This window comes from Zingiber officinale, chromosome 1A (assembly GCF_018446385.1).
Source record: "Zingiber officinale cultivar Zhangliang chromosome 1A, Zo_v1.1, whole genome shotgun sequence".
NCBI lineage: Eukaryota > Viridiplantae > Streptophyta > Magnoliopsida > Zingiberales > Zingiberaceae > Zingiber > Zingiber officinale.
The window spans coordinates 120,101,741-120,113,803 of NC_055987.1; the positions used below are offsets into that span (position 1 = coordinate 120,101,741).

Consider the following 12,063-nt stretch of genomic DNA (forward strand, 5'->3'; position numbering starts at 1 on the left):
TCAATACGACCTCCTTTGTGAGGAGACACCCCTTCTCCCGAAGTTACGAAACTATTTTACTAAGTTCCTTAGAGAGATTTATCTCACACCCTAAATATTCAAGAAAAAAGAACACTGAATAGCGACTGAAATATTCGATCGTTGATAATCGACAATTTGACAAATTATTTCATATTGTTATTTGATGTTTTTATCCGTTTGTATGTTTAGTTTTGCACCTCTACACTTATATCATATTTACGAGTTGAGGATTATTTTGAGTTTCATTGTATTTTTTTTTCATTTATGACATTACTTTTTAAAATGTGAACTTGATTTCATAATATTGAAGTTGGTTCAATTTAATACATGGTTCAAGTTGAAGGGTGGCTCACACTTGGAGAGATTGGGTTCAACCAACCCAATCAAGGAATCATCCAAGAAGGCCAATCCATCCAAAGAGCCTTAACCTCTCCTCACTCCAAGAAGCATCAAACCCGTCCCTAATTTGCGGAAGGAACAATACTCCATTCAGAACCCATCTCCTCTTACGGAAGCTTCCTCTTTGGGTTAGATAGAGGAGGTTTTATTCCCCTTTAAAATTTTAGCAGCTCCACTTCTTCTTGCGGTGGGCTCACAGCCACCTCTCCTCTTCGGGTTAGAAGAGGAGAGCTCTCCACCTCTTCCGGACAATACCTTTGCCTACATCAACCCTCTCCTTCATCAATTTCAAGCAACACTCCATTGATTTCGAAAGCAATTCATTCTCCTCTTCGGGTTAGAAGAGGAGCATCCTTCATCAGGCCGCATTTCTCCATCCGGTGATTCCAGGCAATAACCCTTTATGTATGTGTTAGTTTGATTTCTTTTGCGTTGTGTGTCTTGTTAATTGTTGCCTGATTGTAATAGAATTGACTCCCCATGTTAGAATTTCATGCATTAGAGTTAAATTGGATGATGCACACAACATGTTTGCTTAAATGTCTCTTACATTTTGTTTACTCTTGTTAATTCATTTCACTTGTTTAATTAATGTCTGTTTTGTTAATGTTCGTACTTGTCATTAATTTAGATGCAAGTAGGTTAGATTAGATTTTGTTTATTGTTCTAGATTTTGTTTCATGCTTAGTGCCGTTAATTGTTTACTTCATGTGCTTTTAATTTCTTTGCAATTGTAGTTTAGGCTAATCTAGGTTTCCCTGCATTGTCTTTCATTTATTAGGGTATATTTCATTACATGCATCGCTATGTCATTTCGTAATCTCAGAATTCCAAAATCCAAACCCCCCATTTTTAGATCAAAAATCCAGAAGCAATAACATTGAATCATAGGATTATCAACCTATTGTTACATTCCCTGTGAGAGACAACCTGAGTCATCTTTATGCTGCATTAGTATAGAAGGGGTTCGGTAATTTAATCGAGTTTGATACAGCCTAGTATGACATATGGGCATTTATAAAAAATGACGTCGTTGCCGAGGAACTTACCGATGTTTGGTGATCTTAGGATTGTTTTTCTATTTTTCAAAATAAATAAATTATCGAGTGTCTTAACTCTTGTAGTTCCATGTGTTTGCATTATATATTTCCTGTGTCTTTGATCTTGTTTGCTTGTATTTCAGGTAAGACTAGGAATTCTATTTTGTGAATAATCATGGATCCATAGTCTCAATAGTTTGGAGGTAGAATGTATTACCAGCTTGAACCTCAGTGTTACAGCACAAACCTTATTATTATCAGCCTGATCCTCAATACCACTAACCACATTAGCAGGACAGATATGATTCATTTTTGAACACATATAATTCTAATTGGAGGGGTTATTCAGATTTCGGGTATGTGAAAAAACACTAGTATATTTCAGAGCAACCTCAATGCTACCAACTTCCACAACACGACATGTATGATCTAGTTCCCAATGCATATATGCCTGATTGGAGAGATCATCCAGATTATATGTATGGGGGAACACAACAATAGAATGCTCAGACTTTCTCAGCATACTAGCATTCATTTGGATTTCAGGACAACCCGGTGCCTACTTAGTCTCAGCCATTTAGTAGGTCGAGCCAATATTCTCAGGTACATTCAAGGGCTCTAACGAAGAAACCCTTCTGCAAGGATGTGAAGAGTTCGTGCAGGAATTAACTTACAGATGCAACAATAAGCCACTCTTGATCTTCAATTCTAACAGCAAAATGATGTAAGGATATAAAAATTTACAGATACAGTTAGACCAAATTGCATCATCCATCAGGCAAATGCTAGCATTGTTGGTGCAGGGAACACCAGATAAAAGCAATCAACATCTAGGGTTTCGATGTTTGACAATATACCTAAGTCTGGTTAGTTTGACTAAGGGTTGATCTAAATAGGACTTGATGTTTGGAAGATAAAAGTCTAGTCAAGACTAGATGACTAGCAAGGGAAAATTCTTGGGAGAGATAAACTTAGATGATGGAAGTCCTAGTGAGTGAAGCTAGGTGGTGAAAATCCTAGGGGAAGGTAACCTTAGGTAGTGGAAGTCCTGGTGAGTGAAGTTAGATTGTCGAAATCGTAGAGGGAGGTAACCCTGGGTAATGATAAAGTCTTGGATGTAGTCCAAGCATGAAGCCTAGTAGGTCGGGTAGATTTATAGGAGTGTAGCTTGATCCTAAGGGATTGACCATTAGGTGGTAGACTTGGAGGAGGGTCCTCCAAGTAAAAGGTAAGCCTAGTAGGTTAGGTAGATTTACAAATATAGGCTAGGTTGTTTGTTTATGTTTGTATGGTTATTTTTCAGGAACTTGGAGCTGGAAGCAAAACAGAGAGTAGACAAATGCAAATAGGTGAACTGGACTTGACTCGGGTCGAATTGGACCCAAATTGATTTAAGAGACTGAATCAGCGGTTCAGTAGACCGATAAGGTTCGGTCTAGATTGCTGAGTTGTCAGAAATGTTGACATGGAAGATGATGTGGCAAAAGATCATCTTTATGATTTGGATCAGGATGAGGATAAGCTAGATGATGTGGATAAGACTTCATTCAGATATAGTTTCATCTAGATAAGAGTTGATTCAGATAAGGATCTGATCCAACTCTATAAAAGGAGACGAAGGCTCTGTTGGTGCGGTTAGTACTAACGATTTAACCCAGGTTTTGATGAATGACAAATCAGGTTAAGTTAGTCTGTTGTTGTCTAACACTCTGATCGAGTGTGCAGAAGAAGTCCAGATAGGTCGACGGGCTGACCGGATAGCTAGCGAGAAGTCCAAGCGGGTCGACGGGCTGACCGGACGCTTGGCGAGAAGTCCAGCTAGGTCGACGGGCTGACCGGATGTCTTAAGTCATTGGAGGGGAGTGACTGCGAGGACGCGTTCCCGAGAAGGGAACATTAGGCGTCGATCCGGCTTAGATCCATTTCGGATATCTAAGTCGAGATCGTGACTAGATTCCGGTCTCGGAAAGACGGAATCTAAGTCATACTTCTTATACTAAATTCATAAAACTGAACTAACACTTTATTTTGCAGGAATTACTTGTCTCGGACTAACCTTGTTTTGCAGGAAAGCTGTTCGCTGGAAAAAGGTGGTCCGGGTGCCCGGAGGGGATCCGGGCGCCCGGAAGTCCAGGCGCCCGAAAGGGATCCGGGCGCCCTGGAGGCAAAAATCATCCTGATCGCGCTTCGCCACTTGGAGCTCGCTGGTTGGACTTGCCACGTCTCACCAGGGCGCCCGGAAGGAATCCAGGGCGCCCCGAGCATCATATAAAAGAAGGGTCAGAGGGGAGCTTCAGAAAACAACGGAAAAAGAAAAGTCTTCCACTGCTCTGCGCTTCTGCGACACTAACAAAGCTCCGACACTACGCTCCTTCCTTTTTCTTTCTTGTCGGTATTTGTTTTAATTTTCATTAGCATTCATTGTACTGCTTTTGTAATCATTATTTCGAATTGCTAGTGAATTGCCCAACGAAAGTACTCACGGAGTACGGGCCTTCGAGTAGGAGTCGTCACAGACTCCGAACGAAGTAAAAAAACACTGTGTTAAGTTTGTCTCAGTCTTTATTATTCCGCTGCACTTAACTCTTATTAACGCTGGTTTTTCGAATCGATATTCACCCCCCCTCTATCGACATTTCACGATCCAACAGGCTCTATGTTCAAGACACCGATTCTTCATCCTACTCTTCATCTCTGCGCTCAGAAAGCTATGCTGCGAAGCTCTGCGATCGGGGAAGCTCCAGGGGGTGTGATGCGCTCAGGATTTCTGGATCGACCGTCATCTTTTGTTTGATTTGTTTATTACAAGTTGTACTTAATTTATTATTATTTGTGCTTATATCGCAAACTGTAAGACAGATTTCTCCGCATCCAGAATGTTCGGAAAGGAGACCACTAGTGGACGATCATTTCCCACGATTAGGACTTAGATGTACTGACCTTGGGGGGTTGGGAACCAAGTAAATCCTGCGAGTATTTTTTCCTTTAAGTTTTTATTATATTTCGCTGCGATTAACACTTTGATAGAAAGAACGAACGAAATCGAAGCGAAAAGCGATGAGTCGATATTCATCCCCCCCCTCTATCGACGGCACCAATCCCACAATTGGTATCAGAGCAGGAGTCTCTGATTGGACTAACAACCAACAGAGCAAGCAGACCACGAATTGAGGGGGAGAAGGGTAAAAAAGTAATTTTATTTAATGTCAAATTTTAAATTACATATTATATGCTTCAAGTGCAGGGAGAGAGGATACTATAAAAATAAGTACTCTACTCGTAAGAATCGAACTACACCACCAGCGGTAAAAGAGGAATCATTGCTAGGAGTTCTGAGGGGCAAAGACCACATTCAATGCTTCAGGTGCCAAGAGTTCGGACACTACAAGAATCGCTAGCCAACAGGAAAATTGCGAAAAAGGTTAGTAATTTTATATTTCATGCAAATCTAATTTTTTACCATCATAATACATTCAAAAATAGATCTATAAATTTGCATGATGATATGATTTTCAAAACTACCCTATGCAAGATAAATAAGAATTTTCCTATAATAAACTAGAAAGAAATTTGTATGGTAGGGTAGATTTAAAATTTTCAAATAATTCTCATTATTTACAATTAAATTTAATTAATAAAAATACTAATTTGAAAAATTCAAATTTAAATAATAAAGATAATCAAGAAAATATAGATCTAGATAAAATTAATCATAATCTTAATAAATCTTTTAATCAAGATAAATCTAAATTGGATAAAACAAATCTAACTAAGTCAAACTCAATTAATTTAAATAAAAATTCAAAGTTAAAGAAATCTGAAAATAATAATTCTGGAAATTTAAATTTAATTAATTCTAAAATTTAAATAAAAATTCAAATTAATTAATTTTGAAATTAATAATTCTGAAAATTTAAATTTAAATAAATCTGAAAATAATAATTTTAAAAACTTAAATTTAATTAATTCTAAAAATTCCAATTTAACTGAATCTGAAAATAATAATTCAGAAAATTCAAATTAAAAAAAAATTCAAATAAACAGGATAACATTGAATAATCCAAAATTTAAAATTCAAGATAAAGATAATTGGAATAATTCAACAAACATAATTAAAAATTCAGAAAATAGAAGTTCAAATCTAGATAAGATAAACTTGAAAATAAAAAATAATAAAATAAATAATAATTTGATAAATTCAAACCAAATGATAAAATCTAATTTAAAGACTAAAAACTCAAAATTAAATCTTAAAAATTTAGGAATAATTAAAATTATTATAGACTTAACTAAAGAAGATGACCAAGTTAACATGGATGAGATCATGAGATTAATAAAATACTTGATAGAATATTTAATTCAACAAATTTAAAGAAAAATTCAAACTTAGAAAAAAATTAATAATCAAGATAAAACTAATCTAATAAATACTAATTCAACCAACCAAGATAAAGTTTTAATTAATAATCAAAATAAATCTAATAATTCAAACTCTGATCTTAAAAATTTTAATAACACTGAATTAAATAATGAATTAATCAATCATAATAATTTTAATAATTTGATCATTTCTAATCTTTCAAATTTAAATATTGAAAATTCAAAATTAAATCTGAAAAATCCGGAAATTAAATCTATAAATTTCAAGAATACTAATTCAAATTCTAATGCAAAAAATTTGAATTTAATTAATTATAATAAAGTACCCTTTAATTATGAAACAATAAATAATTCAAAATTAAATTTAAAAAGATCAAAATTTAATCTAAAAAATTTAAAAAATAAAAGTTTAAATCTTAATTATAAAAATTCAAATTTAAATACAAAAAATTCTAATTTAATTTATTATAATAAAGTACCTTTTAATTATGAAACTATGAATTCAATATTAAATCTAAGAAATTCGAAACTAAAATAATAATAATAAAAAAATTAAACCATAATTCAATAAAATAAATCTTCAAATTTTGAACTCAAATCAAAATTCGAAAGTAAATGTTAAAACTAATTATGGCACTAATTAATAAAATTTTACACAATGAAACAAGTAAATTAATAAAAATCAAAATGTGTCAAAGTGGGTTGACACATTCGTGGGTTCACACAAAATATATCAAATCAAGAATTTGATGCATCATTATAAATCAACTATAAGTTGTTTGACACATGTATACTTGTCATGTGCATGTTAATTGATGCCTATAAATGTCATGTCATTCATACTAGTATTTTATTTCTGCCTAGATTAGAATGGTTAGATAAGGACTTAGGATTGATCGATACTTGATTAGTGAGACCAAGGATTCTCAAAAAGAAGGTTAAATGTTTAATTTCCTTAAAAGACATTGTCTAGAAGTGGTTGATGCTCCAATATCCAAGAAGGTCTCGTGTCTCGCCACAGCTTTGAAGACGATTTTCGAAATGAATATTTAATCAACTAACTGTTAAATCTAAGTCTAACTCAAATGTAAATCAATCCTTAGATTTTAATTTATATTGAAGATAAAATTAAACATCTGACAAAACCCATAAGGTTACCTGATTAATTGTGCTGAAATACTTAGAATGGGTGAAATGATAATGATTATTAAATTGAAAATATTTTTTAAAAAAAGTTTTCAAAATCCATAGATAATTTTATAAAAAAAGTATTTTTAAAATAGTAATTTAACATAATAATGTTTTCATGAATTTCATGCTTGATTGAGTATATTTATATATAAAATTTTAAAAATATATATACTTGAAAAATATTGATGGCTAACCGTTACTTAGAAGTCCACATCCCAAGGTCAACACTAGAACCCAGTCTCTTAGACACTAACGTAGACCTCCTTGTGGTCAACAAGGATAACTAGGTGTGTCAGTTCAGGGAATGTGTTTTTGAAAATTTTAAAGAAATGTGTTTGAAAAATTATTTTTGTAAAAAATATTTGAAAAATCTATAAATACACTTGAAAATCTTTTGAAAAATCACTTTAAAAAATTATTTTTTGAAAAATATATTTTAACTGTTCTTTTGATTTGGATTAACCCTTAGACACATAGACAGTCTTCCTTGTAGTTAACAAGGAGTCCTTAGGACGTGTCAAGATAAGGGGGAGACCTTATAAAAAGATCAATATAAGTTTAAAAATTCTTTCAAAATTCATTTGCAAATCTTTGAAAACTCGTTCTTGTCTTCAGGGCAACTGTCTGACTTGGCTTCTTCTTTAATTATACACATCTAGATTCGTGAAATTCTAAGTGGAAAATAAACTTTCTAATGTACTTACTTCTAGATCTTTAGAAATATAGTAGGAGTCGATTATTGAGGACCATTCGGGTGTCCTGGGAAAAGCATTTAATGCATACCTTAGAGAATCTCGGTTTGTTACCTTTTCTCTGAGATTAGTAAGTCCGGTGATCAGCTCCTTCAGTTTGGTGTGCAGTTGCACTACTGATTCTCCTTTTAGCCGGAGGTTCATCAGTTGATTCCGAAAAAGGTCCTGTCTTTCGAGCTTTGCTTCTGACATTCCTTCGTGTAGCTCTAGGAACTTTTCCCAAAGTTCCTTTGCTAATTCGTAGGCGCCGATCCTGCTAATTTGTGGTAACACGCTTAGCAAGTAGAATGTGGCTCGTCCATTCGCCACAAAATCTGCTTGCTCTTTCTTTGACCAAAGGTGCTCTTCTTTTTCTTTGTCTTTTTGATCTTTTAGAGCTACAAAATCGTATTTGATTATTAATAAAACTTCAAAGTAATAAAAAATACCTCCATTCGCTATAGGGCGAACTCCCCCTCGAACTTCGGCCGAGTAAATACTCGATCCAGCCATTATCTTGTTACTTCAGTCGACAGTTAGTCCTTTTGAGGCGGTTGGACTTTGATATTAATTGTTGGTGCAGTGGAGGTCGGCAAGAGGGATGTGAATTGCCTACAAAAAATTAAACAAGTCCTTTCCTGATCTTTGGATTTGATTAGTTATGCACAATTAATTGAACAAAATAAGAATGCATAAAATTAACAACTTCTAAGAGAATAGTAAGAAGGCTAGATTTACTTAGTTACAATCTAGGTGGTTGTTAATTCAAGACATTGAAGAAGCTCCACTAGAAGTCTCCTTTGTTGAAGGCGGAGTAGCCTCTTATAGATGTTAATAACTTAGAAAAAGACTAGGAAGTGATTACCGAAATTATAGTTGAGTTGTTTTTTAATTCCTAACTCTAGGGGTCTTTTTTATAGCCCCTAGAAAAATCTATCCGTTACTCGGAGGTACCTCCAAGTAGGTCTAAGGTGCCTTCAATAAGACAAGTTTTATTTGCCGAAGATAAAATTTTATCTTCGGCTAACGGGTATTGAAGGCACCTTCAACAGGCTTTAAGGCGCCTTCCATGAGGCATTGAGGCCACCTTTAAGCTCGTTGAAGGCGCCTTCTACAAGGAAGATCAACCTCCAACTGGTCTTTTTCGTGTGGGTAATGCTTCGGTTATCTGGAGTTGAGCTCACTTGAACCCAACTCCGACCTTCTCCTTGAGCAAGTTTCTTCCTCGGCTTCCTGTCCCTCGGAAGCGCCGCACGCGCCCTTCTTATCCGCCGGTGTATTCTTTCGCAGCTTTTCGTCCCTCTGATGTACCGAGCCCGTCAACTCGCTTCCCGTACCATCCTTCTCGTCCGCTGCGTCTTCCACTCAACTTCTTGTGCTCCTAAGTTCTTGCACTCTTAGACACAAGACATCAAACACAATAAGACCTAATTTAACTTGGTTGACCACATTAAAACTACCACGGGATATTTACGTGCACATCTCTAGAAACTTTTAGGGAGGTACCTATAGTTGATTTTATTGAATGTGACTCATATTTGGATATAAGTTTAGTTAAGATTGATATTAGTTTAGCTCTTCCTTACCCCACCTGCATGGGAGAGGTGTGTTTTGTCCTTGACCTTGCAGGTTTCTACAGGCCTTTGACTGGATACTTTTATTGAACCGTCTCTAATCGCCAGGAAGTAATGAGAAAATGGTAGAGGAAGCGACATTCACTCTAGCTCGGAATATTCTACTCCCAGTTGGATCCTACATTTGAACCGTCTTCAATCGCTTGAGAGAACTTTCGAGGAGGTGATGATGAGGGAGCTATACTTGACGATATTAATCACATGAAAAAGTCACTCACCTCTATTCGGACCATTTCACCCTTAGCGTGACTTTTAAAGTTGAATCGTCATCAACCGCCGAGGAGGATCTTCATTCGGACCATCCCATTGCCGGCGTGACTTCTACTTTTGAATCGTCTTAAACCGTTAGGAAATAAGGGGAGTCTATTCCTTTCTTTTGTTTTTACTTCATACTTTTCTTTATTTTTATACTTGAGTGTTAGTTTGCATTTCATACTTTACTTTTATACTTTATATTTTATTTGGTCTATATTTCATTTGGTTTCAAATAAACATATCCTTGTAGGTTTCCTAGTAATACTTTGAGAATTGTAAAAGTCTTTAAGTTGACTGGCAAGTTTTAGGTCATTTGACATGATTGAATGCTTTACTTGTAAATTATTGGCTAGTGTGGTGATGGAATCTATTTTGATCGATTGAGTTTGATTGCTAAAAATTACCTAAAGAGGACTATTACATGCCTACTTCTAATTAACCTTTTGTGTAATATGCACTCATGACAATTGAATTCTAGAACTTACTTTGTTCTTTTTGAAATCACAATAATATATGCATACATGGACACGATGCAGGATAATCCTATTCCCATTTTTTGATTTCTTCTCCTTTCGAATTCTAGTTGAATAAATCACCCAAAACAAAATTTTCTTTTTCAACCTTTCTTTACCTTAATTCTATCGAGAGTTTTGGTTGATATTCCTGATGAGTTAGGATCTCTAAAATTCAAAGTGTAGGGTAGGTGTTATGTGTTGAAGTTTATGGAGGTGGAAATCAATTAGAAGTTCGATTGGTGAATTTTGGTTTGAATGTACCAAATACAATTCGAAAATTGAAGAGGCACAACTTGCTTGAGTTGTTTGAAGCAAACATCATTAGTTGGTTTGAATGAGATTTTACTCTTGTATGCTTTTTGGAAGTTTAAGAGGATGAGTTGCAAAATAAAAATAAAAATAAAAATAAAAATAAAAACTTTCTGCAGTAACCAATTCAAGAAGTTGTTCCAGCTCATGAGGAAAAACAAGGAGACAAGGAGTTTTGTATCAACTTGGAACTGGTTGGTGCGAATTTTCTTATAAGTTTCCTGGACAGTAACTGATCCAATTCAAGTGCCTGACTTGCGAGGTAATTTGATGTTCCATTTTCTCCATGAAGTCTATTCTCAATTGACTCAAAACTCTTGAAGTGCTCAGGAATTTGGAATTCAGATACTCTGAAATTCCTGATGAACAGACATTGATGAACAGAAATCTCAGCCCAAGAAATGTAGTTGTTGATGAGGAAGTTCTGAAATGTTAGATTGAGTGCCTAACATCTGGGATGATTTAATCTCCGAAACTATGAGCCACTGAAGACCAGTATGGATTCTGAAGATCTGAATTCTGAAGCTTGAATTGGATTTTAAATTTCAGGAATGCAGAAGTACCTTAAGCAAAACAAAATCTGCTGCTGATCAAATTCTATGGTTGAAGTGTTTATGTTTGCTTTCAACATGCTTTTCTAACAACTCTTGTTGCTCATTGGCACTCATCCGGGGCAACGGTTTATAAATATGATGAACCATGAACTGATAGGAGGATATTGCTTGTGCTATTAAGGAATCAGTTTCATTTTAAAAAAAAAACTTGTAGAAACTGGCGTGCCAAATTTGTTTGTGAATTTCGGAGCAATGAAAAGTCAAGAGAAGTTGTTCTGAAATTGCCATTTGGTGCTCTCTCCTTCAGAGGCCTTTTGTGATTCGAAATCTGAATTTTCCTGGAATCATATTTCTGAAACTAATCTCTGGAAGCTGTGAATCTGCTGGATTGTTGCAAGGTCTGGTTGTATCTTTATCTGAACAACATGAACGAAATTTCGAGCCATTCAGGAAGGAGAGTATTACTGAAAATGCTTTTACAATGTACATTTTGACTAAAATGTTTATGAGAAGAGAGAAAAAAAATCAAGATGCTGTCCATACTGAAATCCAGATAACTGCTAAGGAAACTGAAAGGGGAAATTGAACAAAATTCTGAACTTGGGGAGTTTCTAACATGTGCATCCATGAGTGTGGAATCATCTCAACTCAGAATACTTGATAACCAAAATCTTAACTTTGCTCTTCTAATGTGAACGGTTTCAGAGGTTTTTGAATGTCCAGTATGAAAAACAAATGACAGGAAGGACACAGCAGGAGTTAGTTGTAATTTCTAGAATATGTTCTTTGGATCAATGAGAATTTTCCAGGATTTTGTGGTACAAATTCTGTAATTTTAGGAAACTGATTTCTGAGATTGATATCTGAAAACTCAAAGCCTCAAATTCGCTGAGTTGGACTGCAGGATATCAGGAACAACTTTCCAACTTAACAAACGGAAGATCTTGAGTATCATAATTCCTGAACTCTCATGGAACAAATGCTTCCTGTGTGATTTTTATGCCAACTTAGCTGGAGTGTTGTGAATTATAGGT

General features: G+C 35.0%; 1 long non-coding RNA gene across 1 annotated transcript; it reads left to right on the forward strand.

The window, feature by feature from the left end:
- Positions 1-477: 477 nt before the first annotated feature.
- On the forward strand, positions 478-11,538 carry LOC122029483. The gene is made up of 2 exons (XR_006125078.1): positions 478-825; positions 10,595-11,538. It is a non-coding gene; the product is annotated as an uncharacterized LOC122029483 (long non-coding RNA).
- The last annotated feature ends 525 nt before the right edge of the window (positions 11,539-12,063 follow it).